This window comes from Martes martes, assembly GCF_963455335.1.
Source record: "Martes martes genome assembly, chromosome: 1".
NCBI lineage: Eukaryota > Metazoa > Chordata > Mammalia > Carnivora > Mustelidae > Martes > Martes martes.
This window is the reverse complement of record NC_137888.1, coordinates 46,223,848-46,240,391: the sequence shown is the minus strand read 5'-3', so window position 1 is coordinate 46,240,391 and position 16,544 is coordinate 46,223,848. Positions and strand designations below refer to the sequence as shown.

The 16,544-nt window shown below is 41.2% G+C and overlaps 1 protein-coding gene across 3 annotated transcripts in view; it reads right to left on the bottom strand.

Moving 5' to 3' along the window:
* ST3GAL6 (ST3 beta-galactoside alpha-2,3-sialyltransferase 6) overlaps positions 1-16,544 on the bottom strand; it is a 58,627-nt gene that overhangs the window by 27,890 nt on the left and 14,193 nt on the right. For all 3 annotated transcript variants that reach the window (XM_080797960.1, XM_080797958.1, XM_080797959.1), the window contains exon 2: positions 12,826-12,986. The gene's annotated coding sequence lies outside the window, so the exon portion shown is untranslated. The remainder of the gene's footprint in view (positions 1-12,825; positions 12,987-16,544) is intronic.

The following is a 16,544-nucleotide window of genomic DNA, read 5'->3' as shown; positions in this document are numbered from 1 at the left end:
GGTAAAATCGAAGTGATGGAGAGAATTAAGGTTTGGGATTATCGGTAAAAATCTAAGACAGTGAGGCCTTTGGGATGTCAGCTGCATCACTGAAATGGCTAACTGAAGAATGGAAGAGAAGTTAGCTAGCCCAGAGCCTGGCCCTTATACTTGTTCAGCAAATGTTAGCTTTCCTTCCTCCCCTCGTACTGGGTGCCCTGAGAAAGGTCGGGGAACTGGGGTCCATGCAGGGAAGACCTGATCATATTAAGTCCTGACCAAAGGCCATGAGCAATGCTTCATGACGACAAGATACAGGCCTATCAGTGCTCACAGGGGACTGATGTGGACTTAGCTTGTCTCATCCCTTTGACTAATGTGACCTCAGCAAAATGCTCCCCTCCACCAGGTAGGAATTACCCAAATGTGGATAGACGATAAATATACAAGACTCCAAAGAACACAGTGGGATTATTTATATATCCTGTGACTCCCTTGAAAATACACTGCAATTAACCCCCTTTTGTTGTACAAGCTGATGGTGGCGGACATCTGGGGTGTTTGGCAACTCTGGGAGTTTTGGAATCCACCAGATAGACTTGAACTGAAACAGTTTTAAATTACTCAAGACTGTCCTGGAAGGTATTTTATCACAGGCCAATACAGTCACAAAACAATCTGCCTAAGTGCTCAGATATTTAAGGCTCCACCAAGAATAACATCATTTATGCAAACACCCAATGTGAATGCCACTTACCAGTATCAGCAAACTTCTAAAAACCTATTTGTATGGAATCAGAAGAGACCCCGAAATGCTAAGGAAATGTTGAAAAACAAAAATAAAACTGGTGGCATCACGTTACTTGATTTCAAGCTTTACTACAAAGCTGTGATCACCAAGACAGCATGGTACTGGCATAAAAACAGACACATGGACCAGTGGAACACAGTAGAGAGCCCAGATATGGACCCTCAACTCTATGGTCAAATAATCTTCGACAAAACAGGAAAAAATATCCAGCGGAAAAAAGACAGTCTCTTCAATAAATGGTGCTGGGAAAACTGGACAGCTATATGTAGAAGAATGAAACTCGACCATTCTCTTACACCGTACACAAAGATAAACTCGAAATGGATAAAAGACCTCAACGTGAGACAGGAATCCATCAGAATCCTCGAGGAGAACATAGGCAGTAACCTCTTTGATATCAGCCACAGCAACTTCTTTCGAGATATGTCTCCAAAGGCGAAGGAAACAAAAGCGAAAATGAACTTTTGGGACTTCATCAAGATCAAAAGCTTCTGCACAGCAAAAGAAACAGTCAACAAAACAAAGAGGCAACCCACGGAATGGGAGAAGATATTTGCAAATGACAGTACAGACAAAAGGTTGATATCCAGGATCTATAAAGAACTCCTCAAACTCAACACACACAAAACAGACAATCATATTAAAAAATGGGCAGAAGATATGAACAGACACTTCTCCAATGAAGACATACAAATGGCTACCAGACACATGAAAAAATGTTCATCATCACTAGCCATCAGGGAGATTCAAATCAAAACCACATTGAGATACCACCTTACACCAGTTGGAATGGCCAAAATTAGCAAGACAGGAAACAATGTGTGTTGGAGAGGATGTGGAGAAAGGGGAACCCTCTTACACTGTTGGTGGGAATGCAAACTGGTGCAGCCACTTTGGAGAACAGTGTGGAGATTCCTCAGGAAATTAAAAATAGAGCTTCCCTATGACCCTGCAATTGCACTACTGGATATTTACCCCAAAGATACAGATGTAGTGAAAAGAAGGCCCATCTGTACCCCAATGTTTATAGCAGCAATGGCCATGGTCGCCAAACTGTGGAAAGAACCAAGATGCCCTTCAACGGATGAATGGATAAGGAAGATGTGGTCCATATACACTATGGAGTATTATGCCTCCATCAGAAAGGACGAATACCCAACTTTTGTAGCAACATGGACAGGACTGGAAGAGATTATGCTGAGTGAACTGAGTCAAGCAGAGATAGTCAAGTATCATATGGTTTCACTTATTTGTGGAGCATAACAAATAATATGGAAGACAAGGGTAGATGGAGAGGAGAAGGGAGTTGAGGGAAATTGGAAGGGGAGGTGAACCATGAGAGACTATGGACTTCTGAAAAACAACCTGAGGGTTTTGAAGGGGAGGGGGGGTGGGAGGTTGGGGGAACCAGGTGGTGGGTATTAGGGAGGGCACAGATTGCATGGAGCACTGGGTGTGGTGAAAAAACAATGAATACTGTTACGCTGAAAAGAAATAAAAAAAAAAAAACCACCTATTTACATGTAAGATAAAACAGCAGATGAAGATTGTGAGAAAGAACTCAGTATTTACAATTCAACTTGCTCATCTCTTCCCCAAAAATGTATTCTTCAGGAAATGTATATATTATTTTACAAAGCACAAAAGTATGAGAGCGAGATTTTCTTTTTCATTCACTAATAACGTTCTTTTTTTTTTTAATTCCTTTTTCCTTTTAAAGATTAAAATGAACCGACTCTTGAAGAGCCATTGTATACACCAGCTGAGAAAAATTTAGGAAGCTTAGCCACTCTCTTGTATTTCAGGAGCAATTCAAAGCATATTCAAGTTGCAAAGCAGACTGGGCCAGTCCAGATAAACTCGTGATATACACGTATAGTTTCTCTGCCGGCTCATAGGAAAAAAACTTTCAGTAACAAACAGATTCTCTAATTATAATTCTATAAATGGAATGACCATTTTGCTTTGAACTAATATTTCAAAAGAAAACCAGAATTTAACATAGAGCGCCTGCTTTAAGGGGAAGGAGGGGTGGGGGAAAGCCCAGTAGAGCTTCCATTACGAAAACAAACAAGTTTCAAGATCTTGACATGAAACATGACAGACCCAGCTTCTTGGCTGCAGCTGTTCCAAAAACCAGGGTGCCGACAACATTCTTTACAAAATTTAAGTCATAAAGCAATTATTTATCTCAGGTGTGGGTACAAGCCATCACGGGGAGAATAGGAATCATTGGCAGAGATCAACTATTTCTTCTCAAATTATAATATATCGATCTACGAATACTCTCCATATGTCAAAGTGAGCTCAATCTTGGGCGACGGTTTCCCCTTCCCTTTAATAATAAAAGTGTGTCTTACAGGGAGCTTTAAAGTTCATAAAATGCTCTTATGTCCCTCACTTCACTTAAGGCTCAAGACAAGCTTGATAAACGGCACGTAGGTATGATCCTCCGTGAATGAGGAATGTGAATGGTGAATGAGGAAACTGAAAGTCTCCGAGATTGGGTTGCCCTGGGTCACACAGCTTGAAAGACAGAAACGGACTGAAGGTCTAACCATTTCTTCCTCGTAGTTCTTTCCTGGTGTCATCCTGTCTCTCAAGACAAAAGGCGTGAGTGAGGGGAGCCTAAAAGATAGTTCTAATCTATAACTTCCTGACAATGCTCGTTTGGCAGCTAGAGTAAATGTGGCAGCTAGGGTAAATTCAGATTTCTGTGAAAGGGAAACGGCTCTAGGGCAGCGTGCCCCCAAGTGCCGTAGCAGGTCCAAGGGTCAGCACCCGATGGGGGCTTGGTAATGTAAGGGCCTATTCAGCCAGAGCGGCCCCATCCCAGTTGAACTGCCATTTTGTTGTAAAACTTAGATTGACTTTGCACCCCCCCCCAAGGGGAACTTACTTAAAAACAAGTCCCAGAAACCAGTCCCAGGTAACAAAGTCCAAATACAAGGGTGGGTCAGGCCAGGTGGAGGTATTCAATCAGTGGGGGTGCATACTGTCTCCTAGCTACCAAGGAGTATGGGCCCCACGCTTTGGGCACCTTTTGGGCGCCAATTCTGATTAAGGTGGTAGGCTGGTTCAAATGTCTACTAGGGTAAATTGTAATTCAATTGGTCACCTAGCATGACTGTGCAGCTTTCTCTGTGTGTTACAATTTCATTGGCCACCTGTGTGTGGCCAGGCCCAACCACATGGCCTTTGCTCTATAAAAGTTAGTCTGGAAAGCAGGGAGGAGTTGTCATCCTCTCTGTAAGGGGCGGCCCCAACCGGTCTGTTTGATGGTCAGTTTGATTCTTGATGCTTGGTGCGAAATAAAGCTTTGCTTGACTTTCACTTTGTATCAGTCTCGCTCCTTTAATCACGGACCCATTATTGGGGTACCCATTTTGGGGGGACCCAACAGGTAACATGCACATTTCCTGAGCTCCTACGGGACTGGAATCTCTGGAGCTCAGACACGTGCACTGAAACAAGCGCCCTCCAAAATCATTCTTACGCATACCAAAGTTTGAGAATCATCGCCATTGTATATGCAAGGGAACAACAGAGGGAAAAAAATACGGGTTTACTGAAATCCAGAGACCATGACAGATTTTATAGTAGTCATCCGGATGAGACTCTGGGCTCCCTAAGAGCAAGACAGTACATCTTGTCTATCATTGCATTTTCAGCATTTCTAATACCGTCACACAGACGATAAGTAGATAGCTGTTGAATGTAGTTACACATTCCATAATTAGATGCTTTGCATTTTTTCTTTTTACCAGAAATGCCTAGCACATGGAAAAAGCACAATGGATAATGACTGCTCAGAATCATTAAGACAGGAGCGTTCAGCATCAGGTGCCAAGGCAGGTGATAAATGCTTTTGGTGATTTATCTCCTGTAATCTCACAGACACCCCGTGAAGGGAATAGTAAATTTACAGCTCCCATTTTACGGATAAGGAAAGTGAAGCCCTGACAGGAGCAGTAACTTTCCTGAGCTGACAGGTAACAGACCCAGAACTCCAACCCTTTTCTATCTGACGGGAGCCCATGCATTGTACACCTCTCTCCTGATGTGAGCTTTCATAAATGGGTGCATCTTTTTGACACCAGACTAAGCACTACAAAACACTTCTCTCATTTGTCTATCCTACCAGCTCCTTACGCAGTATAAATTCCAGGGATTGAGGAAATCAAGAGGAAGGTTACAATCACAAAGTGGGCAGAAGCAAAACCCTATTACTCCCTATTACTTGCCCTTCCCAACTCATTCTGCTGGATTTCAGGAAACCCATTATTTTTTGTCTTCCATGGTTCTGTTGAGTGCCCTACGGTAGTGATTCTCAAACTGGACTACAGGGAGAAGCAAACAGGAGAGCGTTTGGTTCAATGCACATTCCTGAGCCTCAGGGCAAGCTTGATGGCATTACTTAAAAAGGCAAACAAACCAACGAATCCTATGGAAGGACACTTGAAAATGGTCAGATTTTTATTTTTGGACTCTCCTCATGCCTTCTCAAATCAAAAGGAGTTTGTTTTACCGACATCCAGCTAGAACAAAGCACGTTCAACAACAGCTCTGGAATAACTGTTCTATTCACCAAGCACAAAAGCCCTGTGGGTATCTCAGCATCCTACAACATGAAGGAAGAAACACTCTTCGTGTTCGCTCTTCCAGACGCTGAGCACAGACCCAGCCTGCCTGGCATCTCTGTGACATTTCCACCACACCTGGCTGGAGACGCTTCCTAATGCCCCTCTTGCCCGTAGGCTCAGGTCCACCCAGGCTCTAGGACTCATCCCGGCCCAAGGAAAGGGAGCCTGAGGAGCCCTGGAGTAGCACCTCAACAGTTTGGTCAGGTTCTAGCGGATTCCACATGGACCTTGGCCGTCTCCTTCACCAGGCCTGAATTCTGCCGGCAGCTCACTGGAGGACATCCTTGTTTCGCAAAGTCTGCATTCTTCTCTTCTCACCCCAGCGGTGCTGCAGCAAAACTTCCAATTTTTTAGTCACTTGTATCTGAACCATGTCCCCATCCACTCTGTTCCCCAGGCCCCCTGCTGCCTCAGTGAGGACAGTGACCGCTCTTCCACTCCTCGGTCTGGCCTTGCACACCACGCACTGCTGCTCAACCGTCTTACCCAACAACCTGCACCTTTATGCGTATTGGAAAAGAACGGCCCTGCTGGCCCTTTACCCCTGCCACAGGGGCACAATATCTTGGCATGGGCAGGATTTCAGCCACAACTCTCCCCTTAGGCATGGGCCCCTGTTCCTGGCTCACCTCCACAGCCTTACCAGGTGGCCCGGCTGGCAGCCAGTGCCCATTCAACCCTCCGGGAGTTCCTTCTCCACACAGCTCTCCTCCAGTCCTCAGCTCACACTGACACACCCGAGACTGTGTGAACTTGGCCAGCAGATCATACACGCTGCCCGGCTTCCTCTTTGTACTGATTGCTCAGTTCATGACGACGCTGTCATCACATGTCCCTGTGAGGATTAGCTCCAGTTCTAGCCATATAGTAGTGTCTCGATTTTTTGGTTCAGCTCCAACGGTCCCCTAAGCCTCCTAGACCTAGCCATCTCCACATAGCCCGAGCCTCAACACAGACACGCAGGACCCTGCAGTGACCTACATAAAGGGCTCAGTCCTCTTTAACTCATTTGCCACCTCTTTTTTTAAGGATGGTCCTTATTACTAACTGGATGACCCAAATGTGCCTAGTAGCCTCATTAACATACAAAGGACCTCTACCCTTTGGTGCTGGTGATCATGTAAATAACAATGCAGTTGATTAAGTTACTCACCAAATGCCCAACAGTGCACCAAGCCCTTTTCACACATGATGATGAAAGCAAGTATATTATCATCCCCATACTAGAGATGCTTAATTACCACAACACTGGCTAGAATTCAAACTCGGATCTGAGTTTAATTGTACATTATGGAAAACTTCTAAATTGTACATATGGGAAACTATAATCACCGTTTGTTTTTTTTTTTAACTATTACATCATGAACTTTATATTCACATAACACCTTTTTTAAAGTAAAAAAGGGAATGATACACATTAAATGTAGCCATTTACTAAAATACACTTAGAAACATTATAATATGAAAAATGTTTACTTTATAATTTAAAAAAAATAAATCTTAAAGACTCAGTACTCTGATGAGATTTCTGCTGGAAGGACCTGATAACTCTCAACAGGCCATAATTAAAGAATAAAGAGTAGCACATACAAAATTACTATGCCCTCTTACACCTGAAAAAGTAAAGTTTAAATCTGAAATGTTGAGTTATTACTGTCTGATACAAATTAAGGGGGGAAAAAAATCTGACGTTACTGAGTAAATAGAAAGTTTGATTTATGCACCCCTCCCCCCAAATAACTGTCTAGTTTCAACAAATTGAACCAACTGTATACATTCTGGCTGATTTCTAAATACATCGTTTTTTCTTTCTGCATGGCAAAGGGAAAACATGTACAATTAACTTTCTCTCCCCCTCCCCTAGTTCTTCGGCTAATACAATGATAGGCAGCTAGTTCTCCACACATATACACACACTCTTCTTTCAATCTGTCCAGAAACCCAGTGCTTTTGCCAGATTTCATCCTTAGCAGATGTAACTAGATCTTTTTACCTAATTAAAGCTAAGCTTTCCCTGCCAAAGCAGATGACCAAATCCTCTCCTGAAAATTGGTTGTGCTTACTGCAAAGAATATAAAAAGGACAGAAATGACTTTTCAGCAGAATTGTGTTTTTTAATAGCACAGTGGGACACACTAAAAACATTCAGCTAATAGCATACTATACTGGATGCTAAAAATAAATGAACTGAAGTTCCTGTTTTCCAAGATCTCTCTCTTCAGACTCAGCTACATTGAAAATACACAAAGAAGCTTTTAAGGGAACTTCTTACATTCCTACTGTTTATTCATATTTTCTCCCAGAGACCCATTTCTTCTCCCAGAGTGGAAATTTTCTCTATTTCCTTATATTAATACCCAACTCATAAGATAACCTCCAAGGAATATATGTTAAAAGGTTAATAACTGTGGCTAATTTTTTTAATTCACTTTATTGAGATAAAATTTTTATATAATAAAATTCACTTTCAGGTGCACAATTTGATGAGTTTTCACAAATATATACAGTCATGTAACAACTACTAAAATCATACTAAATATTTCCATCAACGTCCGCCCCCAAGTTCCCATCTTCCTCTTTAAGGCCAACTCCCTGGCCCTGATCTGTTTACCGAAATACTTTTGCTTTTTCTAGAAGTTTATTTAAATAGAGGCATGTGATAAGAAACTCATATCTGGCTTATTTTAATTAGCATAAATGCTTTTGAAAAAATTGTCCATGTTGCTTATATCAGGAATCCACTCCTTTTTTTTTTATTAAAGATAATCAAAGTTCTTGGCTTGAGATATCTTTGTATTTATCTATTTGACAGACAGAGATCACAAGTAGGCAGAGAGGCAGGCAGAGAGAGAGAGGGGGAAGCAGGCTCCCCGCCAAGCAGGGAGCCCAATGCGGGGCTCGATCCCAGGACGCTGGGATCATGACCTGAGCCGAAAGCAGAGGCTTTAACTCACTGAGTCACCCAGGCGCCCCAGGAATCCACTCCTTTTTTACAGTCACATAGTATTCCATTTTATGACTCTACCACAACTATTTATCATGTCACCACCTAATGGATATTTAGTTCTTTTCACATTTTTTGTTGGTGTTACTTTTAGCAACACTATATTAAACATTCAAGTACAAGTCTTTGAATAAGCATACGTTCTCATGGGTCATACAGTAAATGTATGTTTAACTTTATGTTAAAATTTTATATTGTAGTCTCGTGCCTACTCCTGAACAGATTTGCTTGAATTCCTAGGTTAAAAGAGGGGGGAAAAAAACCCATAAAAAACCTGCACTTGTAACAATTCAAGTTATTGATGCCACTGAGTAATACAAATCATTGACAGAAGTAAGAACTGATAGATCTGTTAATATCAAGCGCTCATCATGGGTGTGTACTCCCCGAGATGAGCCTGAGAAGGGAACCGTTACACTGTTTCTAAATATGACTATCTGTTGAGAGACCTAGAGTAAAATATTTTAGACTCCTGCTGTTCAAAGTGAGGTGCATGGACCAGCAGTACTGCCAACACCTGGGAACCTGGAAGAAATGCAGAACTGCAGCTCCACACCCTTGATCCACTGCATCAAAATGGTGCTTTAACAAGACCCCCAGGTGATCTGTGTGTTTGAGAAGTACTTTTAGAGACAGTCTGGTAAAGAGAAATTATATCCCAGAGGGTCAGGGCTCTGGGAGATATCCCAAAGGGTTTTTTAGAGGAACCGGAAGCTCACTCTACATTCCCTGCTATCCTTGCTAAGTCTTTTGGACTTGGCCTTTTCAATTTTCCAGAAGAAACCAGCCAGATTCTGTCTGAAATAAGTGGCTTGAGAAAAATTTCCCTCATATTCTAGGGAATATTTGTGGTTGCCTTGTAAATTCCCTCAACATTTTCATTCCTATATCGTTTTCGGTCTTCTCCTTCCACTTGCTACCACTATCACCACAATACTCCTGGTATTTTGAGAGGAAATACTCCTCTCATATCTACAGGGCACATATTTCATTCTACATTGCCTAAAATGGTCAACTGCATCACCAGCCAAACCTTTACAACCTCAGGCCCCATTACTGTTGTTCACAGCTTGAACCCCAGAATTATAGACCTCAGAGCTGGAAAGAGTTCACGGCATGTTGACAGAGAAACGTCTTAGGTCACCATATTCTAGAAGAGACAGCCAGGATTTAGAAAAATTTAAAAACTTGCCAAAGGGGATCTCACTCACAAGTAGTAGAGTCCATGGCACAAAAGGACGTTTTTATGTGGACTTTCCTCCAGCGCGATTTCAGTCTCATGGTAGGGACACGGTAATAACCCACTAGTCTTGTTTTGTTCCAGTCCTCTCCAACCTCCATGGTTTTCAATTCCCAAGCCACCCTCTTCAGGGGGCATTTCACCGCCCTGGGTCTCACTCCACTAACTCCTCTGCCTACATTTCCAGGTCTCCTCCTCCCGGGCTCATGTAAATGTGAGCGTTCTCAAGGTCTTATCTTAATTAATGCTGGTTCCTAAAGCCACGTGAACATTTCTTCTCAGCTCGTAGCAATGATCTCTAATCTCTCTTTAAACCAGCCCATGTGCTGCACCTGGCACCAAATCCTCAAAGCCCAGCTCTCGTTCTGTCACCCACTCCACAGGGAAACCGTCAGTGCCTTTCCACAATCTGCCAAATAAATGTAAAATCGCTTAGCCTGGCATGTAGGGCTCCATCTTCTGCAGGTAGCAGCATAATTAGGTGTTAAGGCTGCCTGCACAGCGATCAGACCCTGGGGGTTTGAGTCTCAGCTCTACATATCTCACCAGTTACAGGACCCTGGGAGATTGCTTAACCTCTATAACTTAGTGTCCTCGGCTGTAAGATGGCAATAATACCACCCAACAGAGCTATGGTAAGTAATAAATATAAAGCCCTCAGGTAAAAGTCTGGCATGCGGTAAAGACTCTCCTAACCTTGTTCTCATTCTTTTTTTTTTTTTTTAAAGACTTTATTTATTTATTTGACAGACAGAGATCACAAGTAGGCAGAGAGGCAGGCAGAGAGAGAAGAGGAAGCAGGCTCCCTGTTGAGCAGAGAGCCCGATGCGGGACTCGATCCCAGGACCCTGGGATCATGACCTGAGCCGAAAGCAGAGGCTTTAACCCACTGAGCCACCCAGGTTCCCCTCATTTTTCTTTTAAAACTCATGAAATATTAGCTTCCCAGAGACCAAGGTCTTACTAAAAAATGAACTTTGTAACATCTTGGCAAAGACCCTGAAGAACTAATGCCATTGCACTAATAATAGCTTCAGAAAATTAAGCTGCCATTACTAAGCTAGCTATTTCTGCACATTCATTTCAACATTTCAAAGCATCCCTGATAGGAAGACTTATTCATCTGCTTCTGAATAAAAAATGAGAAGGGTTCAAGGTAGAAGTAATCCATCAGCAAAACTCATGTGAGAATTAGACCCGATTTCTGGCTATAGAAGCAACATCTTTTTATGCTTTTCATAATACAACTGCTCTGGAGTTTTAGTAAAAAAAAACAAACAACCCAGACTTGGAATCAGCATATCAAATTCATGTCTTGAAGCAAGAAATAAAATCAAGAACTCTGGAAATAATTTGAGTGGACAAACAGTTTCATCTTATGCCGTTAACGCTGTTGAGAAGGATTCAAATATTGCATTCTAGATTCAGAAAGAAAGAGACAATCAGCAATGTCTAACAAGGTAGGGGTGAGGAGCTGAGTGTCTCAGCCCTAGAGAATGGGAACAGAAAATGGAACTGCAACAGATGGCAATAAAAATAGTTTCAGCGTTCTGAACACTTACATAATAGACCTGTTCTAAATATTCTACATATGTAATTCTTTTACTCCTCAAAGCCACCCTTGAAGAAAGGTACTACTGTCATCCCTACCACAGGGGTGATGACACTAAAGCACAGAGAAATTTTAACGTCCCCAAGAATCCCTTCCCCAAGGTAGTAAGTGGCAGGGCTGGAATTAGAGCATAGGCACACACCAGAATCCACACTTCCATCTGATGCCAGGAGATGCATAGACTGGCAGGAAAGACAGTTCCACAAATCACCAAGATGATGATGGCTCAGATTCCAATATATGAAGGTATGTCTGGCAATAAGAAACCTGCAAATCCAGGTCCACGTCCAGCCTGAGTCTGTGGTGGTTAAGAGTTCTGCCAGCCCAGTGGCTCAGGACCCTGAAACCACTCATGAGTAATCTCCGTGTGACAGTGAAGAGCTGGAAAGATTCCAAGGACCAAAGCCCAAAGCCATTGTAAATGTCCAAATCTGTCAGTACCACTAAAGAAAGCATTATGTTGGGGACCTGGGTGGCTCAGTGGGTTAAAGCCTCTGCCTTCAGCTCAGGTCATGATCTCAGGGTCCTGGGATCGAGCCCCGAATCGGGCTCTCTGCTCAGCAGGGAGCCTGCCTCCCTTCCTCTCTCTCTGCCTGCCTCTCTGCCTGCTTGTGATTTCTGTCTGTCAAATAAATAAATAAAATCTTAAAAAAAAAAAAAAAGAAAGCATTATGTTCTCAATCAATGGGTGTCCTTCACAAAAACAATTTTCAAACAAAACAGTAATGTAACAAATTTGCTAGAAGAATAACTGCTTTCTGATGAGCCTTCACCAATCAGGAAGACGGTTTAGACGAATGGGTAAAACATGGAGGTAATTCCTGATGGACATTTGAGCTCCAGAGCTTTCTCAGAATAAATTTATGAAGTGGGGTTTTATATTTGTACATGGGTTCCAGAAATAGGAAAGAGAATATGCCTATAAATCATACTAAGGTACTTTAATTAAATTATTATTACTTGTAGCATTTAAAGATGAAAAGGAAACTAGAGTTCATTCTATTGAGAAAACAAGGCCCAGAGAGGGCAAGCATCTTGCCCAAGGTTACACAGTTTATTAACAGCAGTTTCTACAAGAGCCGTGATGCACGTAACGGTCTGTTTTTAACTTCAGTGTTTCAGTTTCTGACTCTCTCCCTTCCATATTGGCTAAGAATAGTCCCAAAGATGATCTATCCACATTAAGAATAAAAAAAAAAATATTTAAGGGGCAGCTGGCTTAGCCAGAAGAGCATGCAACTCCTGATCTTGAGGTCATGAGTTCTAGCCCCACAGTGAGTGTAGTGATTATTTAAATAAATAAACTTTAAAATAATAATAAAAGTATTTACAACTTCCATAGCTCAACTTGGGATATGCTGATCAGTCACTGGTGACATTCAAAGTCTCATGGCCCCTCTGGTCACACGTTGAACTAGTAAGAGATATATTAATAGGCGTCTAAAAGTCATCTGCTAGAGGTGGCAACATTGTATAAGAAACTTCCAAGCGTTCAAACTCGAAACTAAGAAGTCTGAGACAGCGGTGATGTCTTACCTGCACTTTTAGGATCTGTTTCCCAAAGGTGCTCTGCTCCTGAAGGCGAAGGATGTGGTAAGGGTCCCAGAGGCCCAGGAGCCCGTCTGCTAAATTGTCAGAGCTTCTCCACTAGCAATCACCCAAGGTAAAGGGTTGGGCTGCTTCTCCACTTGCAAGTGCTGAAAGAAAACACAAACATAGCATTGCTTAGTAAGAATGGGCTTCACTGCTCAAGAAAAGGTTTAAGCCATTAAAAAATGTTCAATGAATACATCGTCTTAGTAAACTCACTTCTGACCCCTCCCAAAATGCTTGACAGGGTGACGAAATTACCAAAAACAAACAAACAAACAAATCCAAGAACAAAATGGGCAGCATATATTACATTAAGCTCATGACTGACTATCCACCGGACCCAGCTCAGGCTTCTTGAAAAAAAAAAAAAAATCCAGTTCAATTAATTCAAAACAACCTGGTAATGAAAGAACCATCTGTCTTATTTTTCAGCTTCTCTCCACACATACACACAGCTTTATTGTTAAATGCAGAGGTGAGAGGGGACGCGGTTGCTCTGAAAACCCTCCAAGGAGGAAGGGAAGGGAGACAGGAGAACGAGGAGGAAGTCAAGAAGAATGAAAATATCTAGAAGAAAACGAGGGGAAAGGAAGCATGGAGAAATTACAAAACCAAATTGTTTAAAAATGTGCTGTGGGCTACTTCCTCAAAAAAAAAAAAAAAAAAGGAAAAAATATCCCAAACTGCTCTTGCTACAGCTTTTCTTACACAAGACTAATCCTGATACAAAAACAAACAAAACAAAAATTGCACGCTCTGTATTTGTGGTAGTAGAAAATGTTATTTAAAAAAAAAATCCTTAGGAAACAAATATCAAAAAACCAAACCAATAAAGATATGGCAAATACTTTACTTAAGCAGTCACTATGAATTCTGACGTCCTACAATAAGGAAATAATTGTGCTTAACTATTATGAAAATCATTAAATACCATGAAAAAATATTCGGAATCCACCAAGTAAAGAAGGAAACATTTTAAAAACTGAGAACATGAAAATTATTTCTATGTATAAGATGGATGTGTGTGTGACACATTACCTACCAAAAGACACTAGAGGAAAACGAAATCCGCTAATGTGCTAAGTCATGGATTACAGGGAATTTTTTTCTTTGAGATTGAAAATTCACAGAGACACAAAAAATGCTTATTTCCACTTTTGAAATGCAAAAGTTGATGCATTTAGAAATTAGAAGAAAGGCAAAGTGGTGCTCTCTAGTAGCTATTATTATAATGGAAGTCTCCACTGTGAAGCAGAATTTTGAGCCTAAGGAAATTATGGATAATTATACATTGGTGCCTCAGAATCATTCTCCTTAAATGCAAAGAAAGTACAGCTCCTGGGTTTCTGTCATCTTCTGCCCACTAGGACTTACTACCAGCTGAAAGTAAAGGAGAAATCACAATTTTGAAGTTGGCAGGGTCCTTTAAAGTTATCTAGTCTGAACACTGGGTAAAGAAACCCCAAAGAGTATCATATCAGGAAGAGCTCGGGGGAGAGGGACTTACTCACACCTGGAGAAACTTAAATCAAGGTAGGAAACAGGATCGCCCAGTTCCTGTTTGAATGACCATCATGAAGGAGAGGCATCAGCCTGGTTCTGAAGGCTGAGTAGGGTTGGGGGAAAGGGAGGGGGCTATTAAGCCAAACCCAGTAAACACAATATTCAAGGAGTTAGGTTTCAGCTCAGAAAGAGAGAACTTGCTAATATTTGGGTTGCCTAAAGATAATACAGGAAAGATAACAGGTTACATTATTAGATAATGAGTCACTTGTTACTAAAAATACTCTTCTAAAAATCACTTGGGAGGCATTTGGACAGCAGCGCTTAACAAACTTAAATGTCCATTGGCATCACCCGAGCATCTTGCTAAACTGTGGATTCTGATTAGGTAGGTCTGGGGTGGGGCCTAAGAATCTGCATTTCTAGCAAGCTGCCAGGAACGCCAAGGCTGTGAGTCAAGAGTGTCAAGGATATAACTCGACTACCAGCCTTAAAATGTGATTTAAATTAGTGTTCCTCAAAGTGCACAGAATCTTCTAATCGTATGACTTCAAAAGTACTCTCCCACCTTGATCTGGGGGCAGATGACTAATAGGGTAAGTGGTAATTAGCAGGGTTTTGTGAGTCCACATATTCAAAATTCAAAGAAAGTTTGTATCCTAGTATCTTGTAGTACCTGCCCCCATCATACTTTTGAACAGTAATTTTGCACAATTCTAAAGAGGAAATGTTTTACTTCCATTAAAAAAAATGACGATCATACTCCAAGCTTGGCAAATATTTAAAACCAAACAACTATATTGTAAATATGCATTCAGCATTCAAAAATGCAGTTACTTATGATTTCCCTATACAACAGTTAACAGAGAAGTAGAGTGAAAAGAAAAGATGGCTATAAATGTTTCCCAGTGATCTGTGGTATAAAATCATGTGTCTGCAAAGGTGGGGAAGGGGTAATTCTCCCAAGGCTACAATTTGTGGTCTCCTTTTTCAATGGAGGGCTTTGCATTATTTACCTAGCCCTGAAATTTCACCTCCCTACCATCCATCAGAGTCATAAAAATGCCTTCAGAGTTTTGAAAGTCCCTGTTTCTGGCTCTGCTCCCCTACCTAATAAATCTGGACTTTAATCACTTTAAAATCCTATGTGCTATCTTTCCTGGAGAAATGCGCTAATATCTGAACACAGACCTTCCTTAAATTTGGAAGTGTTCTTGTGTTTCTCTCCCAGAGTAAATAAACCAACAACTAAGAGGGAATCCGTTTCCTGCCCTTCTTCTGACTCTGAAAGTCAGAGTTCGCTGCTTCAGTTTGCTTAAAGGTTACAAGTAGCATTTCATCCGATTGACAAAAGCCATTTTTTTCAAACTGCTTATTTACTTGTCAGTTAATTCTGAATGAACCTAGCTTATTCTGCTCCTTGGGAAGTATCACCTGTTAATTCCTCTTTTGCTATTTTTAAAAGAAAAAAGTGAGTTAACATGAGGGCAAGCAATCAGATAAACCTATATAAAATCTTAAGATTAAAGTATTGAAAATTTTCCTGCTTTCCACAGTACATGAAAATATGTGATGATACTTGTATTACTATCCATCAGATGATTATCTAAAGCCAAATTACAAACATGATGCAAATCTTAATTTGGGGTACTTTATAATATTTTTACAAGTAAACCAATACACGTGATAAGTATTTTTTTATGAAATCACATAATCCTAGATTCACTTACTAATACTAGTAGGTTAATCCTTTTGGCAAAGTGAGTCAAATTTATTTCCTCAAAAAATTAACTCCAAGTTTCCACCATCTACAATAACTGTTGATTTAATCAATAAATAGTTTCTCAATGCCTACTCTATATCAGACATTGTTCTAGGCACTAGAAATAAAGTAGAAAAGGAAAAAAAAAGAGCAAAAACAGATTACCAACCAGGAGAGAGGCAGATATTAGTAAGCAGTTCACAAGTAATTATTTAAATTACAGCTGCGGTATGGCTAGAAACTGACCCAAGTTGAGGACAGGGAAGCTTCTCTGAGAATTGGAGGAATTCTCAGAGAACTCCACTGAAGAGTTATCCAGAGAGAGAGATGAAAATGAAAAACATTCTGGGCAGAGGAAAGAGCATTTGCAAAGATTCTGAGGTGAGAATGAAAACTA